The sequence below is a fragment of the Ambystoma mexicanum genome, chromosome 7p, assembly GCF_040938575.1.
Source record: "Ambystoma mexicanum isolate Mex_15411 chromosome 7p, UKY_AmexF1_1, whole genome shotgun sequence".
NCBI lineage: Eukaryota > Metazoa > Chordata > Amphibia > Caudata > Ambystomatidae > Ambystoma > Ambystoma mexicanum.
The window spans coordinates 338,304,618-338,321,170 of NC_090939.1; positions in this window are offsets into that span (position 1 = coordinate 338,304,618).

Below are 16,553 nucleotides of genomic sequence, written 5' to 3' on the forward strand. Positions count from 1 at the left end.
TATGCCAGGATCAAGAGTGGAATTACCAGCGCATGCCTAAGCGATGGCGGAATCACTCCGCTAGAGAATGAGGTATTAACGGCAGTAGTGATGTGTTCAATCAGCTCATCAGATGCTTCCTTTAAGAAAGCAAAAGGTATGGCATCGGCGCGAGAGGCAGACTTCAGCTTAACAATGGCTGCCAGAACATCAGAGTTGGCGAACCGGGGGAAAGAAGACCAAGTCCCGTTAGCACGGGGAGGATCCACCGTAGCCTTATCTGATGTTGACAGAGGCATGTTCTCTTTTATATGGTCTTGGATGGCAGACATTTTTGCTAGAAATAATGGAGAGAGACAGTCGCATAGGTCCTGTAAGGGTGTCCGTTCTCAGGAGAGGATAATGATTGAATGAGGTCAAAAAGTGCCCTAGGTTTATTAAGAGCCACCTCAACTTTATTGCTGTAATAAAGTTTCTTGGCCCTAATTATTGCCTTGTGATAGGCAAAGAGAGAGCAACGGAAGGAGGCCTTGGCCACAGAAGAGTAGTCAAGGCGCCACTTTCTTTCTGCCTTTCTACACACAAGTTTGTGCGCTCTAAGGTCTTCTGAAAACCAGGGTTAAAGGAGGCGGTTTTCTGTTTGCAGAGTTTGACAGGTGCCAGAATATCGGCAGCTGTCAAAAATGCAGTCTCCAGTACAGATAGAGAGCAGTCCTCAGGTTGACCACAGTAGGTTTGTAACACAGAAATACACTCAGGATTGGGCACCCTGGACCAACTGCATTTAGGTATGTATGGCAGGTTTAGCAGGAAAGAAGGGTGGAACCTTAACAGGAATAAAAAAAGATACCAAAACATGGTCAAACCACACCACAGGAGCGATTGAAGCTATGGAAATAGAAGTCAAAGGGGCAAGTCTAAGATATTACCTTGCTGGTGAGTAGAATCAGTAACCCATTGGGGAAGACCTAAATCCTGCATCATGGACATAAAGTTAGAAACTTGCCCTAGATTAGCAGTTTTCAGAGGGAGTTTAAAGTCTCCCAGAAAGAGAAGTATTCAGTCTGTAATTCCAATACAAGGGCAGGAAAATCTGTGCAAAACACATTATCAGTTCCCGCGGGCTGATATATTAACAGGACTGTAAGTGTGCATGTAGAGGAGACCAAAATGCGAATAAGAACACATTCAATTTTTAGGGCATGGTTAGGAACCAAATAAGTGATAATATGTGTATAGTAATTACAGTATTTGCAACATTTTGACACAGTACAATTGATTGCTATATTGGGGGTACAGGTTGAGTTTGTTGTACATGGTAATGAAAGAGGAAACACATTTTTTTAAAAATGTTGTGGTTTATCTTTCTGTGTCCTGTCTTGCCATATGGCAGATTAGCAAAACAATTCGATGATGGTCCTTGGTGGTCCGTGTGGGAGAACACAAATCTTTTTTGCATTTTGAAAGGTGAAAGTTCTAGTTTCTGCACCTTCTTACTTCATGAACAATGACATGTTGCTTCTTATTGCCAGAAACTGAAATGGACATATAGGGCCATATTGATCGTCCCACATAACGGTGATCGAAAAAACACTGCTTATTGTAATCCTCCAATGTTGGTTCCAGAATCCGTCTGTTGGCACTTGGAAGCAGTGTGACACGGGCAGTACGGTAGAAAATATCTGCTAATAAAACACAATGGCCCTCATTACGACCCTGGCGGAAATCGAAAAACGATGGCGGAAATGCAATACCGCCATCGAATAGCGCTCGGTGCGACTATGACCCGTCACCGCAAAGTACGAAGCCATTAGCGACACCGTAGTGAACGCCAACGCTAACTGCACCAAGCACGCGCGCGCGCGCCATGCCAAACCGCAAACACCACCATGGTGCAACGGTACGCCAATTCCGACCCTAGCGGACATGTACCTAACGCCATCAGGCATGGCGGAATGTACCATTCCGCCATGGCGAGAAGTACGGCATCGCGAATCAACCGTAAACGGCCCCACTGAGTGCCTGTACACCGCTCCCTGCCCACAAAGTACAACTCCCCGTAGGTGCAATGAAGCCACAATGCAACCATTGAAATGTACAAGTCACCCATGCATGCCAACGAACAAAAGAAACACAAGAGGGGCCAATGGGAGCTGCAGGGCACAGATGGCACGAATACAGAAGCCATCCCAATGGACATGACCACAGTCCCCCACCAAGAAACGCACGCAAACACAGGCACCTGTGACCAGCAATATTCCGAAAACCACATCATTCAACCAGTCCACCTGGCTGACCGGCATCTGTTACACAAAACCCAATCCCCCGCCCCTGAGCATGACAACATTCAAACTGGCATATTGGCAGCCCCCATCCCTGACCTCACTGGGCTTCGTAGGCAAACGCGCACAGCACAGTACCACGCAACTAAACCCCGAAGCTGGAACCCAATGCAGATCTCCTCACAATACATCGCCCCCCAAATAGGCATATGCCACATCACTTGCAAAGAAAAACGCTACACGGGCCAAATCAGAATAGAAATTTTATGCACATCAAAATCACCAAGCACATACAGCCATCAGGCCATGAACTCAAAAACACTAATCACCATTCTGGGCTGCTTCCGCAAGAAATGACCAGCCACTACCTGTGTGTCGCCCTGTTCCCCCATGGTACACAGAGCCACATTCACGTACGAAAAGGCAACATGGAAGCGCACAGAACCGCAGGGCCGTCCCAATGGGGAGGCACTAGTCCAGCTGAAAGGCCGAAATGTTGCTCCGAGCCACCAGTACTGCGTAAGGGCATGTTGCCCATTGGCGATCGTCCCATAAGATCGTAATGCTGCTCCACTGATTAACACGAAGCAGCAGGTGTCGGGAGTAAAATCCATCTGCAGGAGTGGCATACAGATGGCAGTGGCAAAAGGGGAGGAGATACCTGTCAACCAAAAGAAAAGAAAAAGAACAGAATGGCCATCAGAACTACATACCAACAACTCACTTCAATGATCACACGAAATCCACAGCCATATGCATGCTAGCCCACTCCAAAGGAACATCACCACCCCAAAACCACTTGCGACTCATAACCATCTATATCGAGGTGCAAACACCATCACAAACGAGTGTCTGAGGGCGCCTCGAGACAGGGAGGGCTCAACAAGGCCAGATGGACGATGGTCCCACTATGGCAGCCCTGCATCACATAGCGTAGGGGAGGCGGATAGATCCCAAGAAGCCCTGTACATGGCAAACTCTGTATCAAATCACCTGCCCATGCATCCATCCATCATTCCCTCATCCCGGGATCAAAATGCCTGAATAATTACTCACATAACATTAGAAACATCCATTGAGTCTGTGCGTTATGCAGCCTGCTAAATCCACAGTGCCCCAGCCCGTAATTCCAGTGTTGTGAAGTAACATGTATTTGGGAACGGACGGCCTCATCGCCCACGTAGCTATTGCGCTTCCCAAACTATTCATATCAATCATTGCTCCCTCGCCATGGGCCCTGTCTCAAGGACATAGAACAATAGAACGTTACATTTGCAGTCAGACCTGTGGGCATCTCCTCGCCGCTAGCTGGAAACCGAAAGCGCCGCCCTTCGAATTCCTCATTTGCAACATCACGTCGAAAAGGCATCTGTGGCCGTTTGAAATCACTAATTATTCCATCGAGTGCGGCTGTGTGTGAAAATGGCAACTGCCTTCACCCACGAACGGGACGCCCCGCCCGTCGTTGCAACTCGGTACAGTGATGCATGAGGGCCCACCGTTACTCGAGTACTACGTCCCACTGACCCCTCACAAGTCTGTTCGCGACTGCACAGATAGTATGTGAAACAATGGGACCACAGCAGAATGAACATATCAACCAATCTTACACGGCCATCGGGTACAAATACATGATTGCAATAGCAAGATACAATTCCCCGAATTGCAGCGTTGTGCGCGGGACGTGCTCGGCCAAAGGGGAGAGCAGTTTGCACAGGTGGAATCAATCACCACAGGTGGAGGCCATACAGCCTGAAAACACATAAATTGCACAGCCAGTCTCCTCCCACAACCACACCGAAATGCTACCGGCAGGACTCGCGATGTTGGCCCTGGGGGACCTGATAGCACTGCAAGTGCTCCGACTCCAAGAAGTAGACTAACACCAACTACAACCAGCCGCACGGAGGAGGAGGAGGCCAAGGCAGGGCCAGCAAGGCCCACCAGCACAGCCACTACCACCACGCAGGCAGCCCGCAATTCAACGCCTCCGAGCACATCCGTTCAACCTCACTGATGAGCAGATCCACACCCTCTACCGTCTGGACCGGGACACCATACCCGCCATTGTGGACATGACACAGGCTGACCTTGTCAGCATGATAGATAGCCCAACCGCCATCCCACCCCTACTGAAGGTGGTGTCTGTACTCCACTTCCTGGCCACAGGCACCTACCAGCACACAGTCGGACAGTTGCATGGCATTTCTCAGCCACTGTTCTCACGGACACTATTGCAAGTGCTCGATGCCCTCCTGAAGCACGCAGACGACTACATCTCTCTACCACGCTCGGAGCAGGAAATAACCAACACAAAAGTGGGATTCCATGCACTTGCCGGCATACCGGGTTGCATTGGTGCCATCGACTGCACCCATGTTGAATTGGTCGTCCCACATGCCATGGAGGCCCAGTACCGCAACCGAAAACAATTTCATTCCCTGAATGTACAGATGGTGTGTGACTCCAACAGGATCATTACACATTGTTGTGCCCGATTCCCTGGATCAACCCATGATTCTATGGTCTTGAGGAACTCTACAATACCACGCTACATGGAGCGACACGCAGGGAACAGATCCTGGCTACTCGGTGAGTCTCATTACATGCATGATGATGTGGGGTATGTGAATTGTCAATGACCTGCCAGGAAGGGGGGGGGGGGTGTGCGTACGTATCAATGGCATTCCACATCATACGTTTCTCGTCCACATACAGGTGATGCTGGATATCCACTGAAGAGATGGCTCCTCACACCAGTCCGGAACCCACGGGACCAGCATGAGGAGGACTACAACCATGCCCACTCACGTACCCGTGTAGTCATTGAACAGGCATTCGGCCTACTGAAGACCCGTTTCCGCTGCCTCAGCAGGTCTGGCGGGGCACTCCTGTACCGCCATGAGAAGGTTGCAAAGATGGTGATGGCATGTGTCATGCTCCACAACATGTGCGTACGTAGAAATGTGCCCATGCCCCCTGACGCAGAACTGCAAGCACCTGATGATGGTCATGATGAGGGTGGGGATGTGGCAGCACCTCATGGAGTCTGCGAGGCACCGGAGGGCCGTGACATTCGTCAGCATCTCATTGATGTATGCTTCTAGCACTCACGCCTGGTGGCTGATACATGGACACGGGACTCGTGGCACTGCGTGTGTCTGGGACATGCACAATATGGACTGTACGCCTATGATGGCCTAGTACACAAAGATCAATGTCCACACTTCTCATTGGTTGATCGTGCACTTTTTATGGCATATGTGATATCATGTTGAACACCCTATCGACCCGCCACCCAAGTGAGCCCAACACACCCCCTCCACCCTCCTACCTCCCCCCCGAACACCAGTGTCCAAAGATGCTCATTGTCAGTGGGCTGTCGTTATTGCATGCCCCCTCTGCGGGTATCAGGGGCACCCCTGCCTGTGGAGCGCAGGTTCCTTCCAGATCTACGTTGGGGGCTGCCCTGGACGGAACTTGCAACGGATGATGTGTCTGCCTGCTCACGTCCATGCATGTCCCTAAGGGTTTGCGAGAGCTCAGTGAGCACACGGCGCACTGCGGCAAGTTCGGCACATACGTCTTTGGACGTCGCATGCAGTTCCCCCCTCAGGCTCTCGGTGCTACTCTCCATTTGGACTCTCAGGCTCTCGGTGCTACTCTCAATTTGTGCCCTTAGCGTCTCTGTGCCTCTCTCCATTTCTGCCCTAAGTGTCTCTGTTGATGTTTCTATGTCTGCCTTGGTGCCCCCACATTCATCGGCATGGCCCTTGAGGAGTGTGGCCATTTGCTGCTGTTGGACGATTAACTTGTCGAGGGACTGTTGCCTCTGCTGGGCCATGGCCATTTGCGGTGGTGTCACAGAGGGGCTGTTGTCCTCATGTTGCCTTGCCACAGGGCTTGTGGGGGATGGCCAGTCGTCGTCTTGTGACTGCACCTGCGTGGTATCCTCATGTTGTACGGGATGGGACAGACAGGGGGATTGGGACAGGTCATGGATGGATCTGACCTCGACATCCCCGTCTTCTGTGTCCGAGCATGCTGCCATCAATGGGGTGTCACCTATGGTGCTGCTGCCACCAGAGGCAGTGCCTTCTGTGGCATCCATTGGGGGGACCTGTGGTGGTGGTGTTGTGGGCATGCTGGCTGCTGGGGTGCCTGTTGATGTTCCCTCCTCTGTGCTGCCACCTGATTTGTGCTGCTGCCGTGTCTTGATGCGTGCAGCTGAGGTGGAGGGTCTCTGGCCGTTGGTCTTGGCCCTCTTTGCAGGTGTGCTGGTAGGGGTGTCCTGTAGCTCGTCGTTTGGATCGGACCCTGTGGTGGAGTAAAGGAGGGCGAGGGTTATTGATGGGTCAGTGGGAATTGGAATGGCATTGTATCACATGCATTGGGGTGGTACCTGAGGGTGATTTGGGTCGGGGTCTTGGAGGTGCTTTGATTTGTGTGTGGAGTGAGGGTGCAGTTGTTTGGCAGCCTGCAGTTAGGGTGTGCCTGCTGCACGTGTAGTGCGTGTATTAGGGGTTTTTAATTATTTATGTATTTATTGTGGGTTTTGACGTGCGCTTTCAGGCCGATGTGTGTGGACGTTCTCCTGGACATGTGTTTCTGTTGCACTATGTGGACGCATGGTACTTCACATGGATGGACTGTGTGGATTTGGCATTGTTTTATCTGGCCCACCTACCTGAATCTTCGGATGTCTGCACTCCTTTCTCCATCCCTCCGACTCCCTCTATGCTCTCCATTCCGATGGTGGAGGCACAGATTTCTTCCCAGGGGGTCAACTTGATGGGTGATTCAGGACCTCCCCCGGTGGCTGTGGCAATGTTGCGGTTGGCAGAGAGTATGCTGCGGACGCGTATCCGCAGGTCGTCCCATCGCTTGCGGCATTGCTGTGGGGTGCGGGGTGCGGTCCCCACCGCACTTACCCGCTGTGCCACCAGAGCCCATATGGCCTTCTTGTTTGCAAGTGCCGTCCTGGTCATTTGCGTGGAGAAGACGACGGCAGCATTCTCCTGGAGGGTCTCTGTTAGCACGGTGAGTTCCTCACGGGAGAAGTGGACCTGCCGCTTGCGGTCGCACGCTTTCTTCGCTACTTTTCCCATTTTTCTTGGTTTCGCTAGGGTGGTTGACGGGTTGGGGTGTGTTTCAGGGTAGTGATTTTAGTGGTTGTGTGGTTTTGGAGTTTTTATAGGTGTACGCCGGGATGTTTCCCGTTCCGGGCCCATGTTTTAACTTCCGTTTCCGTATATTTCCGGGCACCGTACTTTCCGGTAAGCGCACACTGCGGTGACCGCTAAGAGGGGTGGCGGTATTGCACCTAGGGCGCCGTACGGCGGCGGTGTGGGCCGTTTTGGGGTCATTTCCGCCATCGCGGACTTTGCACTTCCGCCGTGGCGTGGTGCTCGTGCCCGATGGGTCGGAATGGGCCGCACTTTGCTCCTTCGTACAATGGCGGAAACGCTATTTACGCTGTGGCGCTCCGGTCAGTCGCTTTCCGCAAGGGTCGTAATGAGGGCCAATAACAATACATTTAAGTAGCCATTCTTTATTTTAATATAACAAGTTAGTGTATAACTCATAACTGTCTCAAACCTAATCATAAGCACAACACAACCAATATTTAACACACAAAATGAAAACAAGGTGTACTATTTGAGACTACGAGTTGCATACAATTTGAGCGCTGTGAAATGAAGAACAATCATAGCAATCATTCAGCTTGAACCCCGGAGAGATGTCATTGTAATGAAGTGTGCAAGATTACTGTTCGAAAACCGAGCACAGCGCACACGGATAACGTTTACCCCACCATCAATTAATTATTATGCATACAGCACTCTATGCTACTCATTTTTAATCCCAATAAAAATGTTATGTAAACTTCAATTTACATCATTTCTGGAAAATCCACGGTGAGATTGTTTCCACAGGCAACCGCTTTGTATGACATATCACACATTTTCACATTAACTTGGTGGTACACGTCCGGTCTTAAAATAATTAAAGTTATCTTTTCTTTTTTTTCTATTTTCCACAATGTATGTCCTTTGAGCAATTGATGCATAACATTGAAGGCCAAATTACAATAAGCACTTGTCCTATTCAAAGGCAGAGACGTTTAGGTTTCGATTTCGGGAAAGATTGCAGAAAAAAAGGCATAGAGCCGGGACACTGTTAGGATGGTATTACCCAAATTGTTTGTTTACAATTGTTCGAATGAACAATTGACCGAATTTAAAGGGTCACAATTGACCTTTTCACAATTGACCGCATATATATATATATATATATCTGTTTGGTAATATATATTTATTTATATATATAGGGGTTTTGAGGGGTTTGGCATTAGGTGGGGGGTTGTGGGGGGTTTCCCCCCACAAATATGTTACAATTGACCTTCACAATTCGGTCAATTGTGAAAAGGTCAATTGTAATTCGAACAGTTGTAACCTATTTCGTAATGCAACTAGTATAGTTAGATAAACCTTAGCATTAGCTACATAGAGAGATGATCCCACCTTATACACGGTGCAATGAATAGATCGATGAGCAAAACAAAATTGTAGAATTACATAATACTGTTATGTACAGTGTCTTACAAAACAATGGTTCATGTCTAGACACTGTGTGTGACAGACTGTGTGTGTCAGCTGGCTGAGCATACCTGGGTGGCAGGGCCATTTTAAGCACTTTTGGGGCCCTGGACATGGACATCTTTGGGCCCCTCCTCATCAAACCAAAGTAATAACTTTAAAACTTTTAAAAAGATTATAAGTGGGACATTGTTTTCAAATAGTGTTTCAATTAGATATCAAAATAGTAAAGCAAATGTTTGAAACTTTAAAGAGTAGAGCAGACTTTAACATACGCTTGCCCGAGTCCTGCACCATCTGATCCAGTCCATTCATTCTCCCACCTGTTCCACTCAAATGGCCTACATAAGAAGAAAGATCAAGTAATGGGCTAAACGATGCCACCAGAATGCGAGGAGGCAAATATTACAGAAGACATTACAGTTATGTATGAGATATGGGTGTATTCTGTGTGTGGGTTGTGGCCACAGGGCAGATTATTTGGTAGTTTACTGTATTATGATGTATTGGTTGCTGTCAGTTATTAGAGTCTTGGCTGTAGAGGCCATGCATCAAATAAAGTGTCTATTGGCTGGAAGTACTGCAATACTATGTGAACTGAAGTGGATAGGGGCTCAGGCGGCTGTGTTATATTTGTGGTAAGTGGGTAGATGTTTGCAGGCATGGCTGTATTATGCTGTGGTGGTTGTGGCCAGGGTCTAGTGTATTGGGTGTATGGCTGGAGGCCATAGACTATAGGCTATGCTATGCACTCAGGAGTGTAGGCCCTGCATACAAGCACCACAGTTTATTATACCTATGCATTCAACATTGTGATACTGGTATATGGATTGCAGATATATGTGTACAGATTGCAATTTGGAGATTATAAAGAAATATGACACCAATCATTGTAAATTTACTGTTCGTATTGTTTAGGGCCTATGCAGTTTTGTGCATGGTGGGTGGAAATGTAGAAGTCATTTTTGTTTCATTCTCTGTGATAAATGAAAACATAACATGTTAGGGTAGGTACTTAATGATGTTGCTGTTCATTGCATTGCAGACATTTGTATACGTTGTGGACCCTCATCATTAGTACTTCATAAGTACCATGCTGTAAACAAGTGTACTGTGCAATGTGCGCAGATCCTGTGTTTCTTCGCATAATCATTGGGTCAGTGGCAAAAAAGAAATCCATGCAGGATTATTAAAAAAATTCTATGTTCATTTGTTGGAATGATGCACAGTTTGTTTTAGTGTGCTAGTTACACCAATGTTTAAGGTGCACTGTTGCAGTAGGAGGAATTGAAATGGTGTATGATTTGTCTTTCGGAAGTGCTGGTAGTATGGTTGCAGTTAGATACCAGTTGGCATATTCTAACTGTTTATCTGTTTCCTATTTTTCCAGTATTTCTTTATGTGTTTGGTTGCTGCTGTTGATGTTTTGTAAGTATTGTTGCATTGCAGAGTAATATTGCAGAATTGTGGGGGCATTAGATACCTGTTGGCGTATTCTAACTGTTGATTAGTTGTTGAGTGTATGTTTGTAACACTGTGGTTGCTGAAGGCTGAGTTTGGCAGTTTGAATGCTGCAAGTTATATTGAAGTATTATGGTGTATTATAACTGTTTACAGTTTCTCATTTTTGCAGGGTATGTTTTCAAGCAAGTGCATTCTTGTTGGTACATTTACATTTTTCAATAGTGTGAAGTGCCTGTGCAGCACTATGGGTGTACTTAATAATATTTGCATATTTCTTGCATTGGTATGGCAATTGTTAGACAGCTATTGCCTTATTCTACTAGTTGGTAGTTTCAGAGGTTACTGAGGACAGTTTGTAAAACCTCATTAGTAGTATGTAGGAAACAATATTAGTGTGTCTTTTCTACACTGATTGTTTTTGTGACTGTAATCATTGGGTTATTGGGAAAAAATGGTACAGCTATTTTTTTTGTTGCAATTATATATGTACTGGTGGGTGCCGGGGATTAGGTTATTCTAATTTTGTAGATCGTTCAGTACATTTGGGTTTCAAGAATAATAAGTAGGCTTTTGCAAGATTGGCTGGTAATCTCTGCTTTAGATTAATGGAAGTATAATTGAATTCAAACCATCCACATTGCTTTTTAATGTATACAGTATAGTGACCTCCACTGGTTGTTTTTACAGTTTCTCATTTTTGTGAATGGCTACTGTTGTGAAGGTTTTCTTGCCAAGTGATACTTGCCTGTGTGTGAAGCTAGTAAGCTTGATATGATATGATATGGCATTTGTAACACGCCTATACACAAGCGTTTCAAGTGTTTCAAGGCGCGACGAGGCAGGGAGGGGGAAACGGGGGAAGACAGACAACGATCCTACTAGGCCAGGTGTCATTCAGATCGCGCAAGTGCAGGGGAAGGGGGAAGGGAGAAAGCGCAAGGGGAGGGGAGGGGGCAAGTACAGTACAAGGTAAGTATATATAATAAAATGAATAGGGCCAGCTGGTGGCAAGTGCAAGGTAAGTGCAGACAAGTCTGGGAACGGGGGCTGTAGGGATACAGAGACAGTCCCGCAGTGCAGGGGTTGCCAGCGAGGCAGTGCAAGTGCAGAGTGGCTGGGCCCAGGACCGAGGTCGGCGAGAGTGGCCCAGTTGCAGATTCGGTGCAGATTCAGCGAAGAATTAGCAGGGGAGAGGGAGAGAAAAAGCAGAAGCAAAGAGGAAGGTTTTGAGGTGCTTCTGGAACCGTAGATGGTTCTCCTCAAGTTTCAGGGAGGCAGGAAGGCTGTTCCAGAGGGAGGCCCCTGCCGCAGAGAGAGATCTACCCCCAGCTCATTGCTTCGAGAAGCGGCTGACCCTGAGGGAGTTGGAGACGGATGAGCGAAGGGCTCGGGAAGGAAGATATTTAGGAAGAGAGAGTTGAAGGGATTTAGGCCCCAGGCCCCAGAAGGCCTTGTGGACAATGCAGAGGGTTTTGAACTTTATCCTCGCAGCCACTGGGAGCCAGTGTAGAGACTTCAGTCCTGGAGAGATACGGTCCCTGGGCTTAAGGCCAAGGACAAGTCTCGCAGTTCTGTTCTGGATGAGTTGCATAGGTGGAGAGTGGAGGCAGGCAGATTAAGATAGAGGTTGTTACAGTAGTCCAGCTTTGAGAGAACCAGGACTCGTGAGACAGTGAGCTTCTGGGGGAAGGAGAGGAAGGGAAGAATACCTCTGAGGAGGTGCAGCTGGTAGTGTGACTTCTTAGAGATGTCAGATATATGAGGAGAGAAGGAGAGTGTGGAGTCGAAGATAACCCCAAGGTTTTTTGCCATGCAGGTAGGTGCAGGAAGAGGGCCAAGAGATGCCGGCCCGAGAGCTGCAGGGAAGGAGGGAGTGGGTGTGCCGATGAGTAGAATCTCAGTCTTACTGGCATTAAGGCAGAGGTCATTGGCAGCACACCATTCCTGGATAGCCGACAGACAGTCAGAGATGAGGGAAGGAGAGGAGGAGGCCGAGGGTAGCCTGAAAATGAGCTGGGTATCGTCCGCATAGCACTGAAAGTTGGGGCAGAGAGCAGCGATGCGGTGGGCAAGGAGTGCCAGGTACTGGTTGAACAGCCAGGGGGAGAGATTTGATCCCTGGGGGACACCACAGGTGGAGAAAAAGATGTCAAAGAGGAAGGACCCCAGTTGGACCTGGGAGGGTCGATTGGAGAGGAAAGAGATCAGCCACGCCAGAGCCTGACCAGTGATACCCAGGTTATCATGGAGACAGTTGAGCAGGATGGCATGGTTGACAGTGTCAAAGGCAGAAGAGAGATCGAGCAGAATGAGAACACACGGAGTGTTGGAGTCAAGGTTCAAGAGTAGGTCCTCACGGATGTTCAGGAGAGCAGTTTCCGTGCTTCTGGCAGCTCTGAAGCCAGATTGATGGTCATGAAGACTGCCAACAGATTCAGCATGGAAGTTAAGCTGGGAGATGGCCAGTTTCTCCAGGAGCTTGCCCAGGAAGGGAGTGATGGAGATTGGGCGATAGTTAGCCGGGCAGGAGGGGTCAGAAGAGGGTTTCTTAAGAAGAGGCTGCACAAGGGAGTTCTTAAGGGGGGATGGGAATACTCCAGAGGCGAAGGAGTGGTTGCAAAAGTCAGCCAGGGCAGGAGCCAGGGCGTCAATGTGATCCTTGATAGTTTTGGAGGAACAGGGGTGAACCTGTTTGGATGAGACTTTCATAGATCGGACTTGTCTAGAAACCTAATCAGCAAAGAAAAGGGGAAAGGCAGAGAAGGAGGGAGGAGGGGTGTCTGTAGAAGGGCCAGAGGAAGAGCCAGGAAGAGAGGGAGGGAGGTGATAGGAGGAGAGTGAGGACAGGATGTCCTGAGTTTTAGAGATGAAGTGAGAGGCAAGTGCAGTGCAGAGGGCCTGGGAGGGGACAGGAGAGGTAGAGACTGCAGCAGGGTTGGCAAGCTCCTTGCAGATTTTAAAGAGTTCGGCCGAGTTGTTAGATGCCGCAGAGATGCGGGCTTGGATAAGGGCTCTCTTCTTGCAGTTGTTTTTGGTTCCATCTGCATTGTATCTTAAAACCATTACTATTACGTATTGGCTATGCAATTGTATATCTAAGGTGGAACGATTGTCAGAATTGCAAGTAGTACATAATATACTATGGTTTGCATTTTGTATGAGTTGCTGAAATGGAATGGATTCACAGTTAGGTATAGATAAATAGACACAGTGCTCATTAGGGACTTGTTCCTGCATCACATGGTTGCAGAGAGTGCATATATGTTTCTGCATGTATGAGATCTGGAAGTTTACATGTATACATTTGTTTCCAGTACTTGTTGTAAGTACATTAGAAATTCCGGTGGATATTCTTGTGTGTTTATAGTGAATCTCACCATTCCAGCACAGTAGTCCAATTCCTGCCTTATTCCTGAGACACTGTAAGTGTTCTCAGGATTGTTTGGTGCATTTCTGTGAAGGAGTAGCATTTGTAAACACAACTGGTCTGAGCCGTTTAAGTAAATGTGTAAAACAGTTGCTGGCAATTGGAATAGAACATTGATTGCTGCATTTGCATGGCAATTTAGCAATAGCAATGTACACCAGTTGTATTGGAAAATTTGAATGGACCAGATAGTTCTGTGGCTGAGTCATTTGATTGAATTCCATGTGGTTTGTTTGAAGAGGTAGTGTTCTTTGTTTGTGCAGCTGGGTATGCATTTTCCTTTTCAGTACATTTTTTCTTTGGTTTGGTAATTGATGGTGTATGAGCTGACTACAATTTCTTTGGTGGTACTGTTGGAAGATCATGTATAAGTTTTGATTGCATTAGTTTACTTTTACAGAGTTTGTGTTTTTGAGAAACAGGGTACATTTTGAGATGGGATGTGTAGAGTGTAGAGTGTACGTAGTCTATTGTACTGGATGATGCAAGTAATGTCAGCGTTGACTTTCCTTGCATCAAAATTGACTAGAAATAGTCCTTCATGTGTATGTAGATGCAAAGATTGTGCTGCCAATATCAATCAATGCTTGCTCTAAGGTTAGAATTTGCAATTTATGAATAGAGAGAACTGTTCTCTGCGTGCATGCATGTATTTGAAAACAAGGAATCATGCTGTTGAGCGTCTTATCCCTTTAACTTCTGAAGGTTTTTCAAAGTGGATGTTGACAAACTGAATGCTGCTGTCACGTGGGTATGTCTGGAAGCCAACAGATGCATCACGTGCTCCATTAACTAATCCTTGCTCCACATCAAGATTACGCTTTAGCATTACTCTAGAGTTTAAACACAATGTTACAATTTTCTCCAAACCAGCTGTGATAGAGATAGAGTTTTCTAAGCTAGTTAGTTGTGCTATGGCTTGTTCACACATAGATATTGTTATACTGTGTACGTCCAGGTTGTCTGTGGAATAAATTTGCACTAGTAGTTGCATTTCTTTTCTCAGTATTGTTTGATTGAATAGCGCACAGCTTGCTAGAGTTGTCCTTAAGGACATACAGTTGACATTTTTCCGTGCTAATTGTTCCATGACATCAGTTCCATATGTGTTATGCCCGTATAGCTCATGGATGCATCTGGTATTTAGGATACACTGAGCTGCCTTAGATAGTACACCAATCTGAATGCTTTTTAAAATATTGGCGTAAGTGAGGTCTACAGACTGATGCATGTTTACAGTTAGTTCTCTGTATTGAAAATGTTGTCAGAGATTTACATTCCCTATGCTGACAACAGTTTTACGGCACAGCTTATGTCCTAAGGTTTTAAAAATAGGTTCACCTTTTAATGGTGTTAATTCAATGGAGATCTCTGAAAACAATAACATGTTTTCCTCCAAAGAGTTCTTCATAGTCTGTTTTGAGGACCTCTGGCAATCTGAGGTGAGTCAAAGCCAATATTAGGATGGAGACTATGTTCATCTCATCTATTAGGATCAATTTCATTTGTTTCAAAACTCTGTGTCACTCCATAGCAGCTTCTGTTGAAAGTATGTAGTAGTCTAATTTGTTTTGGTGTTCTACTGGAAGGAGTAGCAATCGGTGTAAAGTGACTCCATCTATGTTGTAGGCAGCTAAACCTGTGGGGGCGGTTACAACAGCTGAAAGCTTGTTTTTTGTTAATTTTTAGAGGAATTTACTCATGATTTTTATTAAGAATGTTTTGCATGAACCAGCTTGACCACTTGTATACAGCAGTACAGGTTACTTACTTCTAGAAAAATGGTACGCTGGTGTTCTCTACTTCAGTCATGGCTAATTCTGCCTCATTTGCTATGCTTGGCTGTCCCAGTGGTTCTTGGCTTCCTGTCAGAAAAGGTTGACTGCTCCAAGGAGTGTCCATATTTAGTTGTGCATGAAGTTCTTCATCTTGTTGGTGTTCATTGTCCAACATGTTTTTTTTCTGTGTAAAGTTTATATCTGTTATGGTGCTTTCACTGGTATTGACGGCATCTTCATAGGAGGCATGGGTGTCTAATAAATCTTAATTTCTCCATGGTTTAAAAAGTTGCAGTAGGGCTATGTAGTACAGTTCTTTGTGTTGAGGAGCTTTAAATGACAGCTTCATATGATAAATCAGGCTGTGTTTGATAAGTTTAACCAGGCTGCCCTCACAACATTCAACTATGTATTTACCATTTATCTCATCTGGTTTAATGTTGTTTTGTAGGAGAGGTTTTGGGCTATGTGGTATAGGCGCATTGTTTCTAAAGCAGTACTCCTGTTTGGGTAGTATGTGTCCAATAAGTTGTTTAGAACTCTTTTTCTGGATGCAGCAGGACAAAGGCTTAGCCAGACTATGTTTTCAGATGTCCCATATAAGGCAGTGCCGGTTAAATGGTTTGCGACATCGTAGCAGCCACATTCTCTATGGGGGATCATTTTTATGCCAAAGCTGTACAATTTCTGTGACAGTGTTTTGTCTGATGATATGTCATCCCAGAGTTCTTTCAGCTCTGTTTTCTCTACTTTGGTTAAGCAGGCTGTAACATATTGTGCAACTGCAGTGGAATTGTCTGCAATGTTATGCTCATCTACATGTGTATTCCATGGCAGGGCAATGATTGCATTGTAATCATTGATGTACTTTGATGCTTCGGTTCTTTTTATGCAGTACGTGTTCTTAGGAGATTGGCCTTTCACACTGTGTCTAAACGAAGAGATGAAGCTCTTTACTTGTCCTATTGCTGAAACTGGTCTAGGGAAGCCTAAGCAGAATGTGTTGAAGTAATTGCCTTTGTTT